Source organism: Desmodus rotundus, chromosome 9 (assembly GCF_022682495.2).
Source record: "Desmodus rotundus isolate HL8 chromosome 9, HLdesRot8A.1, whole genome shotgun sequence".
Taxonomy (NCBI): Eukaryota; Metazoa; Chordata; class Mammalia; order Chiroptera; family Phyllostomidae; genus Desmodus; species Desmodus rotundus.
In genome coordinates this window covers 64,995,566-65,014,071 of record NC_071395.1, presented here as the reverse complement: position 1 = coordinate 65,014,071, position 18,506 = coordinate 64,995,566, and positions in this window count along the sequence as shown.

Below are 18,506 nucleotides of genomic sequence, written 5' to 3'. Positions count from 1 at the left end.
TGAAATTCAGCTTCACCTTTTTCTGTGTAACCTTGAGCAAGTTAATTTTTCCCAACCTCAGTTTCCTTGTAGGCAGGATGAGAAACAGCCTGCCTCAGCCGATGTTAAGATGGCATAGTTAATTCAGGTAGACGTATTTCATGGCCCATAAAGATCTTAAAAATTGTCTGCCATTGTGTGGAAGGCAAAGAACCATGAAATAATGATGTAAATTTCCTTCTCTAGTTTATGGCTGGGGACTCATCTTGGTCACAAGAACTCTGAATAACACGGGTACCCAAGGTGAACCCTAAAGAAAGCAGCTGTTGTGGAGCTTCATTCAGAGGGCGACAAGGACCACAGAGAGTGGTCAATGTGCATGCAGGCTAAGGCTCATCTGCCTCCCTCAGAGTAGAAGTGGGATGGGATGGGAGAGCAGAGGTTATGTGTCACTAGTTTAGAGATTCAGAGTTATTTGCTCCTGAGAAGGCCTCAGGATGCTACAACAAAGTTCCAAGGAGGGAACATGGAACTTATTTCCCTCTGCCCATCACAGCCACTGGTCACCAGAACTGGGGGGCATCACAGCCCCTGAGCTCACAGGTACAACAGCAACTGGGCCCATGACACCTGAGGTGGGCAGCCTCCCAGGTGGCCTCCAGTGACTCCTCCCTTCTGGGGTTTACATTCTTGTGAAACCCTTTCCCCTTGAGTATGAGCTGCATGTAAGAACTGACTTCTCACAAACAGAATAAGATAAAAAGGATAGGATGTTACTTTTGAGATTAGGTTACCAAATTTGGGGTTCCATCTTGAACTAACTAACTCTCTCTCTCTCTCTCTCTCTCTCTCTCTCTTCCTGTCTCCCCTTCTGAGGGGAGCCAGCTACTATGTGATAAGCCACCCTGTTGAGAAGCCCATGCCTTAAGGAACTGAGGGAGGCTTCTAACCAACAGCCAGCAAGGAGCCAAGGCCCATAGTTTCATGGGCAGTGAGGAAGTAAGTCTTGGCAATAACTACGTGAGCTCGGAAATGGATCCTCCTGCCATTGAGCCTTCCGATGGGACCCCAGCCCTAGCCAAAACCATGACTGTCTCCCACCCCTCAGAGACCCTGAGACAGAGGCACACAGTTGAGTTGTACCCTGATTCCTGACACACAGAAACTGTAACAAATGTTTGCTTTAAGCAACTAGGTTTTGGGGTAACTTGTTTCACAGCAAGACACGACTGACATAAGGCCCTGACCAGACACTCAGGGGAAACATCCCACCCAGGAGACTGAGCCGGAAAGGGCCTTGTCTGCTGACAGCATGGGGAGCCTCTTCACCGAGCAGTTAGTCCTTTCACCCCATCTCCATCTCCAGAGGACAATGCAATTTCTACTACAAAAAGAGAAAATATGTAAGTAAAGAATTAATGGCTACAAAATGCCATAAAAATGAAGCCATCGTCCAACAGTCCATCGTGAAAAGGCCGTGCAGACAGAGCAGGCACACTGACTGGGCCAGAGGGGTCAGCATCAGAGCGAGGGGCAGACAAAGTGGGAAGGGGGTTCAAACAGGGGGCTGGGGGGCTTGTTTTGCATGTTACTTGAGGGGTATAGAAAGCTGATATTTCAGTGGTTTCTTTTTAAAACCAAGTAAAAATGTCCTTGGTATCAAAATGGCTTTGTGAAAGTAGCCAGATCAAAACTACAAGTTATATCAGGGAACTACTTTATCCAACCTCATGAGATAAATACTGTGCGGCCCCCACCTAGTCCCTGAAGTCAAGGGATTGCCACTGATCTTGCTTTCCTGCTTGTGCCTGCACAATGCACATGTGCCCACACACAAACACACTGTAATAAGGGTTTAAGGGTGGGAGCTTGGGCATAGACTGATAGGAGTTTCAAGGCCACTGCCTGCCCCATGCCACCCTCGGATTTGGGCCATTCTGATTCAAGAGGTTGAAGGGCACCTGCCCAGAAGCTGGCGTGTCACCAAAGACTCCATAGAGGGCAAGTCATCAGGAGGTTCCCTGAGAAAGTCCTCTGAATTGTTCATCATCCCAGAACACAAGAATGAAGAGATTATTGTGCACAGGGGAAGTAAAGAGCACCTTTATCTTCGAAGTGATTCCTTGCTTTCCTGGAGTTTTCTGTGTCTTTAAAGACGTTCATGTGTCAACAGTTAAAGAGAAGTCTCTCCTGTGGTTGGGTCCCCATTGGTCACCTTCCTCAGCAATAAATCACAGTGACAGTGACAGGTTACCACCACTTGACACCCCACCCACACCCCCCTGCAACCGCCACAGTTCTGAGAGACTCAACCAGTTGTGTTGGGGACAAGCCTTTCCAGCCCTGTCCCTCAGGTCAATAGACCTCTCTGCACTTCAGTTTCCTCCTGGGGAGAAATGAGGATTCAGGTCTGCCGTTCTCTTGTCTCCCAACCAGCTTCAACCTCCTGGTGCAGCAGAGCCCAGAAACTGGGATGCACTCAAGTTTCCGCATCCCACCAAATGAATTCCTTATGAGCTCCACTGCTGGGTGCATAGGAACAGAGAAAACACAGCAAGCCCTGACCATCAAAACTCAGCAGGTTTCCACTCCCTGTTGCATTCCAGAAAAGCTGACTGTTGCCCTCCAGGCTGGGAGGCGATAAACACACAGCGGAAGTTCTGAGTAGAACCACAACAAGCCCCTCCCCGGTGCAGAGCCCCCAGAGCTAGGCCTGCAGTCTTTCCACCCCCCAATGGAAATTCTAGACACAGACGGTGCCCAGACGGACCTTTCGTTCACTCCCCTGCCAACTGCCATAAACCCAGCTCTGTCCTGCTTGGAGCTGCAACATGCAGCCAGAAATCTGGAAGAATTTAACACCCAGTCGGTTCAGACACAGGAAAACATTGTTCAAAGTAAACACTGGAATCCTTCCTCATCATCCAGGAATGTGGAGCCAGCAGGGTTGAGATCAGCAGCTTCTCAGAGAAGGCTGGCTGCATAGCTCTGCTTGGGGCTTCAGCCTGGGACAGCCAGCAGGGCTTCCAGAGCTGTTTTCTAGCTAAGACACTGTGAAGAGGGGCTCGGGGTGGTCAGCACCTGGAGCTTCTCCCCTAGAGGGCAGTCCTGCCCTCAGCCTCCAGCTACAAAACTCATGGCTGCCCCACAGGACCAAACGTACAAGCAAGAGCCTAGCGCTGACCCTGAACTTGGGAAAAGCTAGAGGCCATGTTCCCTAATGCAACTGAGCTGGGCTCAGGAGGCCCTGGGACTTTCCATTTCCTTTGCCTGCGGCAGGCTATGAAAGAGTCACTTTTCCTGGAGGAAGAAAGAAGGCTCTGTGTGCGAAGGGAGGGTGCAGCGCCTCCAACCAGAAGACATGTGTGCTTGATGGGATGTGGCCACCAGCGTTCACGGTGCCTTGACTGAGACCCAACTAATTCCATCTCTCAAAAGCCATGTGCCAGGTCCCCACCCACTTCCTCCAGCCCTGGGGAGCTGGGAGAGCGGTACTAGTGTCACTGGGCGCTGCATAATGGATCACAGAGGAACGAACGTTCTGCTTGAAATCACTTGTGTCACTGTGTTCCTCTGCCTAAGCTCCACCCACACAGATGCAGGCCTGAACTGAATTGTTAAAAGGTTTCTGACAGTCAAACTGAAAAAAAAAGAAAAAGAAAAATATCTTGCAAGTCATGAAGGGTCTAGGAGAAAGAGAGTCCAAAGACAGCCACTTTGCTGCAGGAAGCTGTAAGCACAGTCCTGCAGGCAGGGCTGTGAGGAGTGAGGGACAGCAGCAGCAGTAGCAAATCTGGGGCCGGGGGTCAGGGAGTGGGGTGGGGATGGGGGCAGCCTGCCTGTCTGACTGACCACAGCACTCACCCTACTCCTCAGCCCACGGTGTATTTAATTCACTCATTGTTGGGCAGAGTTATTTTTTAAAGTTTATTTTATTGATTATGCTATTACGGTTTTCCCAATTTTCCCCTCATTATCCCCCCTCTGCCCTGCAGCCCCCAACCCTCCAGCATTTCCCCTCCCTCCCATTAGTTCACGTCCATGGGTTGTACATATAAGTTGTTTGAGTCCTCTGTTTCCTATACCATTTTTTATCTCTCCCTGTCTATTTTATGCCTACTAATTATGCTTCTTCTTCCCTGTACCTTTTCCCCCTATTCCTGCCTTCCCCCTCCCCACTGAAATCTCTCTATGTGATGTCCATTTCTCTGATTCTGTTCCTGTTCTAGTTATTTGCTTAGTTTTTGTTTTATTTGTTTTCCTTTTCTTTTAGGTTCATTTGTTGATAGTTGTTTGTTGTCATTTCACTGTTCATATTTTTTTATCTTCTTTTTCTTAGATAAGTCCCTTTAATATTTCATGGAATATTGGCTTGGTGATGATGAACTCCTTTAACTTGACCTTATCTGAGAAGCACTTTATCTGCCCTTCCATTCTAAATGAAAGTTTTGCTGGATAGAGTAATCCTGCTTGCCTGTCATGACTTGGAATACTTCTTCCAGCCCCTTATTGCCTCTAAGGTTTCTTTTGAGAAATCAGCTGACAGTCATGTGGGCACTCCTTTATAGGTAACTGTCTCCTTTTCTCTTGCTGTTTTTAAGATTATCTCCTTATCTTTAATCTTGGGTAACTTAATGATGTGCCTTGGTGTGTTCTTCTTTGGGTCCAACTTCTTTGGGACTCTCTGGGCTTCCTGGACTTCCTGGAAGTCTATTTTCTTCACCAGATTGGGGAAGTTTTCTTTCATTATTTGTTCAAATAAGTTCTCAATTTCTTGCTGTTGTTTTTCTCCTTCTGGCACCCCTATGATTTAGATATTGGAATGTTTCAAGTTGTCCCAGAGGTTCTTAAGTCTCTCTTCATTTTTCTGAATTCTTCTTTCTCCATTCTGTTCTGGTTGGATGTTTATTTTTTCCTTTTGTTCCAAATCATTGATTTGAGTCCTGGTTTCCTTCCTGTCACTGTTGGTTCCCTGAATATTTTGTTTTATTTCAATTTGGGTATCTTTCATTTGTTCTTTCATTTTTCAACCAACCTCAATCAGTTCTGTGAGCATTTTGATTACCAGGGCTTTAAAGGTCCTTAGGTATTCACCAGGGCAGGGCAACCCTCCTTGCTGTGCTATGGCGCTGCCTGTGGGGGAGGGGTCAGAGAGGGAACAATGCAGCTTGTCTGCTTGGCTCTAGCCTCCTTTCCAACGAACTCTCCTGTGAGACTGGGAGTTTCTCCCACCACAGCAATTGTTGTAGTCCACAGTCAGCTCTGAGTCTCAGTATCCCATTTAGTCAGCCCCACCTGCCAGGTCAGCCACCTACCTCACCGAGGGTTCTCTCCGTCCACCACCTTACCAGTCTGGTTGTTCTGTTTGACTGTTTCTTTAATTCCTTGGTTGTCAGAGTTCCATGCAATTTGATTTTCTGGCACTTCTGGTTGTTTATTGATTTTAGATTGGTTGTTATCCCATTTTGTTTGTGCAAGGAAGCATACGGTTTCTGCCTATGCCTCCATCTTGGCCAGAACTCACCTGTTGTGCAGATTTATTAAGTGCTTCCTAAGACCTGGGTAAGCCAGAGGGACATCGTCTGTCCCTCCTCTCAGGGAGAATGTGGTCTGGACAAGAAGTCCCCAGGGTGGTGTTGGGCCCAGCAGCACCTGCAGCAGCACCCTGTAGCTTGTTAGAAATGCATTTAGCAGGCCAGGTTGTACTCTGGCCTGCTAAACCAGACACTCCGGGTGGGGCCCCGGGACCTGTATTTTAACAAGCTCTCTAGGTGATGCTGATTCATTAGAAACTTTGAGAAGAAAGTTTAAGAATCACCCAATTTAATCTGTTACCTCTTCACTGGATAATAGAGAAGAGCTGAAAGGTTAACAGTTTGCTTCGGGGAAGTCATAGAAATGGTGTGTTAATATACCCCTAGATTCAAAACAGCTTTGCCAAACTGTGGTGTCATTAGAAACTTTTGTTTCCAGTTTCAGAAACACTTTTTCACTTTGGTCACCCTTTACTGGTAGTTTCTAATACTTTATTTTAAAGAAGAGGTGGGAGCCATTTCTCCACTCATGAGCAATCAAACAAGCGGGTCTCTTTTAACTTTAACTCAGTGCAACCACTTCAGCTGGGTGCATCACAGCTTCATTTGAAGGCTACTTGGAGAAGACTGTTTGCCTTGTTGCCTTTGGGGTGGCCCCTCCCTTAATTCTTGCTGGACATCAAGGAGAATATGCAACCAGACTTTCTAACTGAGTTGATTTTTAAATAAAAGTACCAACTGATAAAGTAAATTTTCATTTGTCCATTCAGCAAATGTCTCCATGTTGCCAAACTCAGTCACCTACTTTGCATTTACTACTTAGCTTGTTTGACCTATTGGCAGCAATGGAACCCTCTGGCCACCCTCGAAACTCCCACTTCTGGTCCATCATCCCACCTCCTCCTGGTCTCATCACCTCACTGGCCACTCTCTCAGGCTCTGTACTGGATCCTCCTCCTCTCCCACCTTCAGAGAGAGCAGCCCAGGGCTCTGTCCCAGGTGCCCATCTCTTCCCCAACTGCACACTCTCTCAAGGGGACCCCATCACTGTGCCCAACTCCCCAATCTCCATGTTTATATAGCAAACCCCCTACTGGATAGCTCTTCCTGGATGTTGTATAGTGCCTGAGAACTAGCCTATTCAACACACACACACACGCACACACGGCATGCCTGCCCCTTCATTGGTCTTCCACATTTTATTAAACAGCACAACTAACAAACCATTGCCAAAAGAAATAGGAGTCTTTTTCCACTTTTCTTCATCTTCAAAATCCAGTTTATCATTAAGACATATCAACACAGCCGGTAGAAATATCTCAAGTCCATCATTTTCTCTATAGTCTCTGGCTACTACTCCTACTATCACCACTGCTGATAATAACAGTTCACAGTGAGGGTGCCCATGCTGTATGTGTATTAGTTCATTGAGCTTCCCGACAAACCTGTGAATTAAGTACCACTTTCAACCCCTCTTACAGAGGGTAAAATTGAGCAAAGAGAGGATCAGCGACTTGCTCAAAACCACACATGTCTTCTGGTGAAGCCAGGATTTGGCCGTGGGTAGCTAGCACCAGGATCCATGGATCTGCCACCATGTCCCAGTGCTGCCTCCACATCTACAGGATACTCTTAGTGGCCTCTGAACTGGCTTCCCACTTCCACTTTTGTCTGCATACAGCAAGTCCTTGAATAATGTTATTTGTTCAATGTTGTTTCATTATAAACTGGATTGGATGCCAAAAAATTAACTCTTATTTATACCAATTAGCCTAAAACTAATTTCATTACATACATCAGTTGCTTAAAGTCACAGATCCTATCACTGACATTAAGTAAGGACAATTTATTTTATACACCCAGCAGCCAGAGTGCCCTTTCCAAAACATGGACCAGTTCTCAGTCACTCCCCAACCTAAATATTTCTCCCCAATGGTTTCCACATAGTCCTTAGAATGAAATCCAAACTGCTACCATGGTTACTCTGTCTACGTCTCAGATCTCTCTCTCTCTCCCCTCTGTCTCTTTATTACAATCAGATTGCCCTTCTCCCTGTGTCCTCAAACCCACCAAACACTGCCAAGTCCCCCCTCCTGAAATGTCCTTCCTCACAGGTTTCCACATAGCCAGCTTGTGGTCATTTAGACCTTAGCTCAGCCTTTGCAGAAAGGCTTCCCCTAACTTCCTACTCTAAACCAGCCACTCAGTCCCTCTCTATCATAAGTGAAATAAGTCAGACAGAGAAAGACAAATACCATATTGTTGCACTTATATGTGGAATGTAAAGACCAAAATAAATGAACAAACAGAGCAGAAACAGACTCATAGATACTGAGAACAAATTAATGGTTGCCAGAGGGGAGGAAGGTTGGGGTGCTGGGTGAAAAAAGTGAAGGGATAAATAAGTACAAATTGGTAGTTACAGAATACCCACAGGGATGTGACATACAGCACATGAAATACAGCCAATAATAGTGTAATAACTATATAAGGTGCCAGGTGGGTACTGGAAATATCAGGGGAATCATTTTGTAAAGTACATGCTTGTCTAACCGCTATGCTGTACACCTGAAACTAATACAAAACAATATTGAATGTAAACTGTAATTGAAAAATAAAATTTTAAAAAAGATTAAATTTAGCATAGTATACTCAGAGAACTTCAAAAATTATGGCATACAGGCAGAGGGAGGGGATTGCAGGGAGGAGTGGATGGGTGAACAAAGGTGGAGGCACATCTTGAAGGGCCCCACCTTGGGATTTGTGCTCCCTGTTTCCTCTGCCCAGAACATTCATGCTAGGGAATTGTCTCATTATCTTGTAGGCATGATGGTGACTGTTGAATGGCTTGAAGCAGGGAGCAGTACTATCGGCTTTGCCTTCGTCCCTATAACAGAGACCTATAGTCCACCAAGGATTTGTACATCACATCCTTTGTATCAGCTTGATTCTGGGAATCAATTGCCCAGCCAAGAATTCTATTTCCCCCTCTTCGTACCTAGGTAGTCTTGTGTCCAATTTCTGGCAACCTATGGACCTGGCCCATGAACACTCATTCCATGAACACAATGTGACCCTTCATTCCCTTTCTTTCTCTGCTCAGAAACTTGAAGTAAAGGAATCCAAGTTCCCAGGACACTGCAGAACCACACAATGGAAGGAGTCTGGGTCCCTGAATCACCACATAGCAATGACCAAAAAACACCCAACTGAATTTTACTTCTATTCAGTCCCTGATACGTGGTTTGTTACAGCATCTGAGGATATCTTAATAAATCCATATGGCCTTGCTATAATAATGGACTGGAGGCCAGCAAGCCTGGAGGAGGAAGATCAATAAATAAGCTGTTTACCAACTAGGGAAAAATGAGACCAACCATGAGAAACCGAACCAAGTTAATAGCAATGAGAATGAACATAGGGGGACAGAACATGATCACAACTAACTACAGGGATGAAGGAGAGACGGGGTCTAGGATGATACTCAGGTCTCTGAGTTGGGTGGTAAGATAAGCAACAGAGAAGAAAAGCTAGTTTGGGGAAGGGTGCTTAGTTTCAATTGGGGGATTGTAGAAATCCAGGTAGTAAGCCCAATGAGCAATTGTTATAAGAATTTGGTATCTAAGAAAATGGCCATGGTTATCAATATAGATTTGGTTAATAATGAGTACAAAGACTGTCATATATCCCATTTGCTTAGAATGAGTTGAGAAAAAGGAATGATAATTGAACCATGACTGGGCAGAATCCACCAGAAGGAAGGAGGGAGAACTGGGGGAGTAGTCTCAGAAAGCCAAAAGAACATACCTGCCAAGTAGACTGTAGTATATAAAAATTTTTCTTAAAGATTGTTTCATCGTTGTTCCCTTCCTGGAACAGCTTTGAACACCTTTGGGACTTAATGCTATTTGTATACGAATGAGAAGGCTCATGAGAGCCCTAGATAGCTTCAAAAGGGGGGGCTCATGGCCAGAAAGACCAGCTGTGTAATTAGAGAGTTAAAACTTTCAGCCGCACCCAAACCTCCATGGAGGGGAGAGGAACTAGGGAATGTAGTCACTCATTGGTGGCCCTTGATCTAATCAATCATGGCTACATGATGAAACCTCTACAGAAACCCCTATGCACCGGGGCTCAGGGAGCTTCCTGTGCTGTGAACACATGGGTGTGCAGGAAGATGGCGTGCCTGCATGGGGTATGGGAGCTCAGTGCTGCCCCATCTCTTCCATTTGGCTCTTTCTGACTTGCAGCCCTTATAATACCATGGTAAATGTAAGTAAAGAATTTTCCTGAATTCTGTGAGTCACCCTAGCAAACTATTGAACCAGAGGAAGGGGTAGTGGGAACTTCTGCGTTTATAGCCAGTTAAAAGTACAGGTGTCTCTGAGACTTGAAACTTGAGTCTGAAGTGAGGGCAGTCTTGTGAGACTGAGCCCTTAAGCTGCAGAGTCTATGCTAACTTTGCCTTGTTAGTGTCTGATTTGAATTGAATTGCAGGACCCCAGCTGGTGTTTGAGAATTGAAGAACTGGTTGGTGTGAAAACAACACACATTTGTTGTCAGAAAAAATGACATCACAGAGACGGATATGTCAAGGGTCACAAAACCATCAAGAAATTCAAGGACTAAATGAGCCCATTGAAGTTGTCACTAGAAAGACATTTACGAGGGTAAATCCATTAAAGGACAGGATAAAAGCCAGAATTTAGAGAGCTGTGGAGATCGTGGGAAGGGTGGCAGTAAAGGCAACTGGCTGTAAAAACAAATCATAATGCAAAGCCTACATGGGCCAGCCTGGCCTCAACATGGCAGATGCTTCAGTTCACTTTCTCATTACTGTAAACCTGTGAGAGACTGCCCCATTCTGGAGAGCGGCCGACGAACCTCAAAAAAATCACACAACTTTTTCAAAGTCTTGCATTTATTAAATAGTGAGGTTAGAATTCAAAATCAAGTCAGTCTGACTCTAAAACCATTGTTCCTAACTAGTCTGGTATGATTGTACATGTAGAAACCCAAACAAACATACAAATAAACTATAAGAATTCGTGAATTTAGCAAGGTTGTTAAATATAAGAACAGCATACCGAAATCATTTGCATTTCTAAACATCAGATATAAACATAAAATAAAATGTCTGAAATTATACTGTACACAATTACTTCAAAAATATCAGTTAGAAATGTATCTAACAAAAATAAACAAATCCGCCCTACAGAAAATTATACATTATTGAAAAAAATCTTTAAATTCTAAAAAATGGAGAAATATACCATGTTCATTGTAAAAATGTCAATTCTCCTAAAATTGAGCCATAGAGTCAATAAAATCTCAACCAAAATTCCAACAGGATTGTTAGTAGAAACTGACAGGCTGATTTTAAATTTTATATAGACATAAGAAGAGAAAAGGCAATATTGAATATGAACAAACTTGAAGAACACATTATGTTAGATTTTGAAACTTATAAACCCCAAGTAATTAAAATAGTGTAGAATTGTTGTGAAAATAGATATATAGACAAATAGCATAGACCATAAAGCTCAGGCAAGTTTCCCTATGGCTCAGCAAAACAGTGAGGAAAGGACAGTATTTTCCATAAATGGTGCTAGATCACTTGAATATCTATATGAAAAAAAATTACATTTAGCTCCTACCCTGTTAAAAGATTTAAAAAATTAAGTCTAGGGGATTTGTACTCATAAATATTTATAATGTTAGAACTAAATAATAAAGCTTCTAGAAAATAACATAGAAAAATATCTTCATGCCACCAAGGTAGAAAAAGTTTTCTTAAAGTTAAGAACTTTGGCTCACTGAGATACAATTAAGAAAATGAAAAGGCAAACCTCAGTGTTGAAGATTTTTGTACTCTATATAACCAAAAAAGGCTTGTATACAGAACATATTTTAAATTTAAAAAATACCTACAATCAAATTTTTAAAAATCAGGATAGAAAATTAGTTAAGAGACTTGAATAGGCTCATCACAAAAGGTGGTACCCAAATGATAAAATAAACAAATGAAAAGATACTCAACCTCTAGGGAATTCACATTAAAGCCACAATGAGTCACCACTATAGCCCCATAAGAATTGCTAAAGTTGTTGAACTAACAATACCAAGTGGAGAGAAGATATACAGCAATGAGAATGCCCATAAGACCGCCAGTGGGCAATGAGGGACAAATGCCACATGATCTCGCCTTTAACTGGAACATAATCAACAAGAGAAAAGAGCAAGCAGAATATAACCAGAGACATTGAAGTTGAGAACAGTCTGGGAGTGGCCAGAGGGGAGAGGTGAGGGGACAGTGGGGAGAGGGGTTTATAGGAACTACTATAAAGTACACATGGACAAAATCAAGGGGAAGGGTGGAGGTGGGAGAGGGAGGTGGGTTCGGCTGGGGTGGGGTGGAGGGATGGGAAGAAAATGCAGACAACTGTAATTGAATAACAATTTTAAAAAAGAAGGTAGATGACATGAAGAAAAAAAAAAAAGACCGCCAGTGGGAACGTAAATTGAAAATCATCTACTAAAGACAAACATATACCCACTCCATGACCAAGCAATTCCACACCCAGCTTCAGAAATGTATAACATGAAAATGCACCCTCAAAAATATTTATAACTGCCTTACTTATAATAGGAAAAAACTGGAAATAACCCAAATATCTACCCAGAGTGAAATGGATTGTACAATGGAGTAGAATGGACAGTGGCATACTCATTCAATGGAACACCAGGCAGCAATGAAAATAAACAAGCTGTACCTGTGTGCAACCACAGCGAGTCTCACAAACATCATCCTGAGCAACAGAAGTCAGGCAAACCATGGCATTTAGGGAAACATTTCCTCAGGGTACAGCAGCATGTAATTACCACAAATTCAGGAGAGTAGACACCTCTGAGAATTAGAGAAGAGGTGAGTAATGGGAGTGAATGTGAGGTCCAGGGGTTTAGCAGTGCCCTACTTTCTAACACGGGGATTACCAGGTGTCCACTTTTGATAAATCAAAAAAAATGTAAACTGTATGCCTTCGTGTATGATGTAATTTCACATTTAAAAACAATTTAAAGATACAGGCTGGCCGGGCTGGGGAAGAGTAGGCAGGGATAAAACAAAAGTTCCTAAAAAGAAGGAAATGAAAGATTGTGTAGAAGAATTTGGGCTGTTACTTATAACACAGCCACTGTTAGAGAGCATAATTGTAAGGTAACTAGTGGACAGGGGTTGGGGCATGGTGAGTGTGGGTGCATGTGTTTAGAGTATTGTTGGGAACTGTCCTGCCTGTTTTCAGAAGCTGTAACCCCCCATGGCTAAGGCTGAGTAAAAAGAACTTGGGACCATAAGTCACTAAGGAGACAAAGCTTATCCTCCCAGCAGGGATGAAACCTCTACCCCCTTTTCTTCACCCTGCTTGGCCCCAGGTAGATGACTGGTTAGTCAATGATAGGTAAGATTCCTCAAGAGAGGGATGATCTAAAATAGGCACGGTCACAAGGAGGACATCATGGAAGGACTTAGGGGACTATAGAAAAGGGGGGATGGACCCTGACCCCTTGGCTTTGTCATAGCCTGAGTCCTCATTCTATCTGTAAGAAGTCTTCTAATCTCTTGGCTGCCTGCATCTCCTGCCTGACTTAAGCCTGAAACAATGTTGAAGGTGGGTGTGGCCCTGTGCGAGAATGGGTGGTTCCCCAGGGTGATCAGGCCTAAGAAAGAATGCTTAAAATCCTGTGAAACCTGCTTTGCTAAGAATGCCCTCAATTTAAATAAGGGTCCAAACATAAAATGAGTTTGTTTCCCAAAGTTTTATGGCCCTTTGGCTATCTGACCCTGACTCAGAATAAGCCCTCATAGTTCTTTGAATGTTATCTATTGTTTGATCTTTACTGCCTGACAATGATTGATGAGCTTTATGTATATGCCCTGTATTCCTATGCAAATTAAACCCACTAAAAGCCCATTGAGGAACAGGCTCAAGGCCCTTCTCCTCTGAGAGACTGGCTACCTTTCCTCCCCAAGCATATCATGTCTTGGTAGACTTATTCTTATCCACAGCAGCCAGGGAGTGCTCTGTGGGCAGAGCCCCCTCACCACAAAGTATGAGGGGGGTGAGTGTTGAGAGGTGTGGGTATGTATGGGTGTATGTGGGTGTGGGGGAGTGAATGTGGGTGTGGATGAGTGTATGTGTGGGTGTGGGTGAATGTGGGTGTGGGTGTGGTATATGTTTGGGTGTGCAGTATATGTGGGTGGGTGGGTATGTATGAGTGTACTGGGTATGGATATGAGTCTATGAGTGTTGGGTGAGTACATGTAGTTGTAGATTAGCATGTGCGTGTGTGTGTTTGGGTGTGCTACTATGGGTATGGATGTGTATGTGGGGACATGTGGGTATTTGCATGGGCATGTATGTTGTGTGGGGGGTGGGGGTGAGGGAGAGAGATTCTCTTTAGCATCAGTGAGAAGAGACTTGGAATGAGGCTGGGGGAAGAAGACAAAAGATAGGGTTTGGTGGAAAAACATGGGGCACTGCAAGGGCGGGGCTGGAGTCTCTGAGGGGTGAAACAATGGCTCGTGGGACCAGGCTGGAGGAGAACACAGTGTCTGAAGATGGACTGCAGGCAGCCTGAATCTACCCAGTCAGGGACTTTAGTCTGTAATTAGCAAATTGGCCCTCATCTCTCTGAGGGCAAAAGTGTCTAAAATAAGAACAAAATCATTCTTTCCCATGTTCCTAAAAACCTTAAGAATTACAAAAGTAAAATGAACACATATTTTAGAAATAAACAATGAAAATTGAGAATCAAAGTAGGCCAAGTCTTTCCCAGGCAGCAGGCCTGACCAGCTTGCTACACATTCCTAGTGTCTGGTTGCAACTCACTGTAACTTGTCGAACCTTTCCTTCCTTTCTCATTGGATTTCCTGGCTCAACCACACAGCCCACCCTCTGTGGGCCCCGGATTCACTGCCCATTTTCTCTCTGCAGTAGACTCCCCACCTGGCAGTTTAATGGAAGCCACAGACATGAAGTTGGCCCATTCAACTTACAATACCTCCTCCTCAACACCTTCCTTTGAGCTTGTTTTCCTGCCTATCTGTCTGTCCTGTCATCAGAGATGCAGTGCCCTGAGGAAAACTGGGACTGGGGAAGTCCTTCGAGGTCCTGGGAAAGAAATGGGGCAAGGGTCATGCTGGAGATCAGTAGCTGCTGGAGAGGTCTGAACTGAGATGCCTAAGCTGACTGAAGTTTGAACAGTGAAAGGCCAAGTGAGGATCAGCCAAACAGTGTGAGAAAGTCAAACACACAATAAAATAAGAGGTCAGACAAGGGCCAGGAACTAGGAACCCAACACCATGTAGAAATATGGCACGGGAGTTCAAGCTTAAACCTTGGTGTCAGGTGGTGCCAGGTTCAAATCCTGGTCCTGTCATCTGCCAGCTGTGTAACTTTTGGTTAGTTGCTCACCTCTCTTGACCTCATTTTTCTCTGGTAAAGTGGGGATTGGATGGACATGGGGATTGACATAGGAATGAGGATGGGCATGGCGGTGAGGGTGGGCATGGGGAGGGGCCTGGGGAGGGTTAGGAAGAGGGTTTGGGGATAAGGATGGACAGGGAGATGGGCATGGGCAGTGGGGAAGACCCCTGGTCTAGGCAACCCTTCAGGTGTGACTGATACATCTATGTCCCAACAGATCCTGATCCTGTAAAAGGCACAGATAAGCTCCTGGCCTAGGCTTCAAGCTGGCACACGTCACATGAGGAAACAAACCTGCACATGTGTGTGAGTAACAATGTGAACCTCATGAGTGTCTTCCACCTTTTCAAAGCTTGCTTATTCTGACTGCTCCTTTGCTGGTGGAGTTTCCTGACAGTGGCAGCACTGGGTGCTGAGGGGCTTGGTGGCCTCCAGGCTGGGTAACAAGTCTGGGGATGGAGAGCAGTTGTGCTAATACCCATTTTTTGCTCTTCCTCCCACCCTCCTCAAGCCTCTCCCATGCAGCCTCACTCCCTGCCACCTCTGCAGCATTTCCAAGTTCTTTCTCCACTGTCCCTTCCCTTTCTGTTTTCAAATATTTCCAAGTCTCCCTCCTCTGAAATAATTTTCCCTTGACCCCAAGCTTCCTGCCTTCTTTTTCTTCTTTGCTCTACCAAAATTCCCCAGGGAGTGGCCTGGCCCAGCTGCTGCTCTTTCCCTCACTCTTCAAGGTCTGGCAGCCTGGTGTTCATCGTTAGAACCCTGTGACAGTCACTGGGCAACCAGGAGCAGGAGGCATAGCCATCAGGGGTCTCTAGAAAGTGTGGGTATGCAGGCACACACATGTACACACACATGCAGAAACTACAGGCATAAACACATTAGTAAACATGGAAAGACATACAGGCACACACTGATACACACGCATAAATACATGGGCACACACAAATACACACAGAGACACGTATGCATAGACACAGCCACACAGACATATACACACACAGAAAGACACATAGACACAAACACAATGCACATTCAGGCACATACAGAGAAATATACCAATACACATGGGAACATACACATAAACCTGCACACACAGGACACACAGACGTACACAGAGACACATGTAGGTGTGAGCACATGAACATACATGCACAGGTTCACACATGGAAATACGGGTGCAATCACATACACACAAGGACACACACAAACACACCACACATACACACAGAAACAGGCACACACATACACTAATCTACAAACACATGAACACACAGAGACACATCAGAAACACACAGAGATACACACACTAACCCATGCAATGTAGGGTCTCTCAGTTTGTTTACAGGAGATGAGGAGGAAGCTGCAGGGCCACCCACCACTCAGCCTGAGGACTCCAGACCACTAGTGGCAGCAGCTGCAGGAGGGCAACGTGAGGATGCTAGAACTGCCACACCTAGGGCAAACCTAGGTTTTATGGGGCCTGAACGTTCCACAGCTAGAGAGGAAGCCATCTCTGCACCTTGCTCAAGTCCCAGCTGTACGCACTTGGAAGACATCCCTGAAATAACATTAACTGAGAAGGAGAGAGGAAAGGGCTTATCAGGAGGCCTGGAGGCAAACTGTCACCTTGCTACTCAGAAGGTCAACACAAGACAAACACAAACACACACATGCACACAACGCACAAGCACACAGAAGCAGGCACCTCCTCTCTAACCACAGTCAGTGAGCCTCTTCAAGACACGGAGCAGAGTCTGCACTTGAATCCAGGAACTCGGGCTTCCCATGTCCTTGCCCTTCTTCACTTTTCTGCTTCTCTCTGACTCAGTGTAGCTCAAACAAGTGCAAAACCAGAGCTTGCCAGCACAGGTGAGTGGCCTCTGGGGTCTCAAGACCCAGAAACACCACCCTGGGGGTGGTGCGTGGGTGCTGGGCAGAGGGGAGAAGGGTAGCACCTCCTCACCCAGAAGAGAGGGTTTCCTCTCCTTGCTCCCCCATCTACATGGCAGTGCCTTCACTGGTCATACTGTTTATGACTTGTTCTTATTGACTGTTCTTAATTATTTTTAAATAAGCAACTTGAATACACATTATTACTTTTAAAAAGAATGCACTGCTCTATGGCTGTTGATGATCATCCCTAGAGGTTCCTGTAAGTGCTTAATAGAGAAGGCACTTACCAGAGCTAGCTTAGCATTTCTGTGGCGTGCAGCTCTGTCCAGATGCCAGGCAGCCCTGGGGGAAACTCCATATGTCCCTCACCCCCCACCGTCTGGGGTGAAGCACGGGTACACTGAGTGTGTTGGTTTTCCTGTTTGTCACTCTGACTGCCCTGTGGAACCACCTGACTGTTTTAAAGAACCAAGCCCCATGCTGACAAAGTTCCCCAGAATCTGGGAACTGGACCACGACATTGGTGTGTTTCAGAGTCCCAGGGGGTGTGCAGCAGCATTGGAACCACTGGAGGAAACTGCGAAGGCTGGCAATCATCAACAAGCAGAAGGCTCCCACGAGGGGCGTGGCCTCCTGGTATTGGGCCCCTGCATTTTTATCTTCACCTTGGACTTCCCTCTTGGGGACACCTGGTGTTCCCCTGTGTGAAATAGCATCCCACCCAGACTACTACCTGTGAGGTTTCTGCGATTCCCATTCTTTCTTCAATATCTTGGTGCTTCTCCAGCCTGGTGCTTATGTTTTGTCTGGAAACATCCCAGTGTCCTCGATCCCACTTCCCCCTTTGTGCTGGCTTTGCTGCTGCCAGCCATTCTCTCTCTGCCACCCCCAGGTGGTTCAGGAGCCTGAAGTCAGGAATAAATGGGGGCATTGTGACATCAGCTGTTACCACACTCCCACCTTTGAATCCTCTGGCCCTGCTCTATTCCTCCTCTGAGCCCAGCCTGACCCAAGGGTGCCGTACTCAGACTCTGCTGTTGCAATCCCTGCTGCTATGGAGAATGCCTGTTGATGGCTGGGCCTCCAACCAGACACTGCATGTCATGCTCTCATGTGAAATCTCTAGTACCAAGAGTGAATCACTCAGGTTCACCTCATTTTAACAAACATTTATTCTGCATCAGCCCTGGCCAGGTACAAAGATGGATGAGACCTGGGGTTGACTTGCTTAGTGCCAGTATCACCTACAGAGGCTATTAAGACCCAGTTTGCTGGGTCTCACCCCACAGTTTCTGATTCAGTAGATTGGGGATGCTGCTGAAGTATTGGTCTTTCTTATAAGCTCCTTTCAACATTCTCCTGATGCCGGATGTTCTCTGGGTAAACAGAAGAGAGAACTGCTGTCACCAAAAAGCTGTTTGGAATCAGCGCCCGCCCCCTCCTGCAGTGGCTGGTCCACGTTTGCAATGGGGCGCATGTGCAGTTGCCCTCACCTGCAGCCCCAACTCTGAAAAATCCTCCAGATTCAAAGAGGACTGGACAGCAGCAGGCTGGGAAATATGGCCTTGTAATTGCAGGTGCCAACTTGGGAGCATCCCAGAGCTGGGCAGGA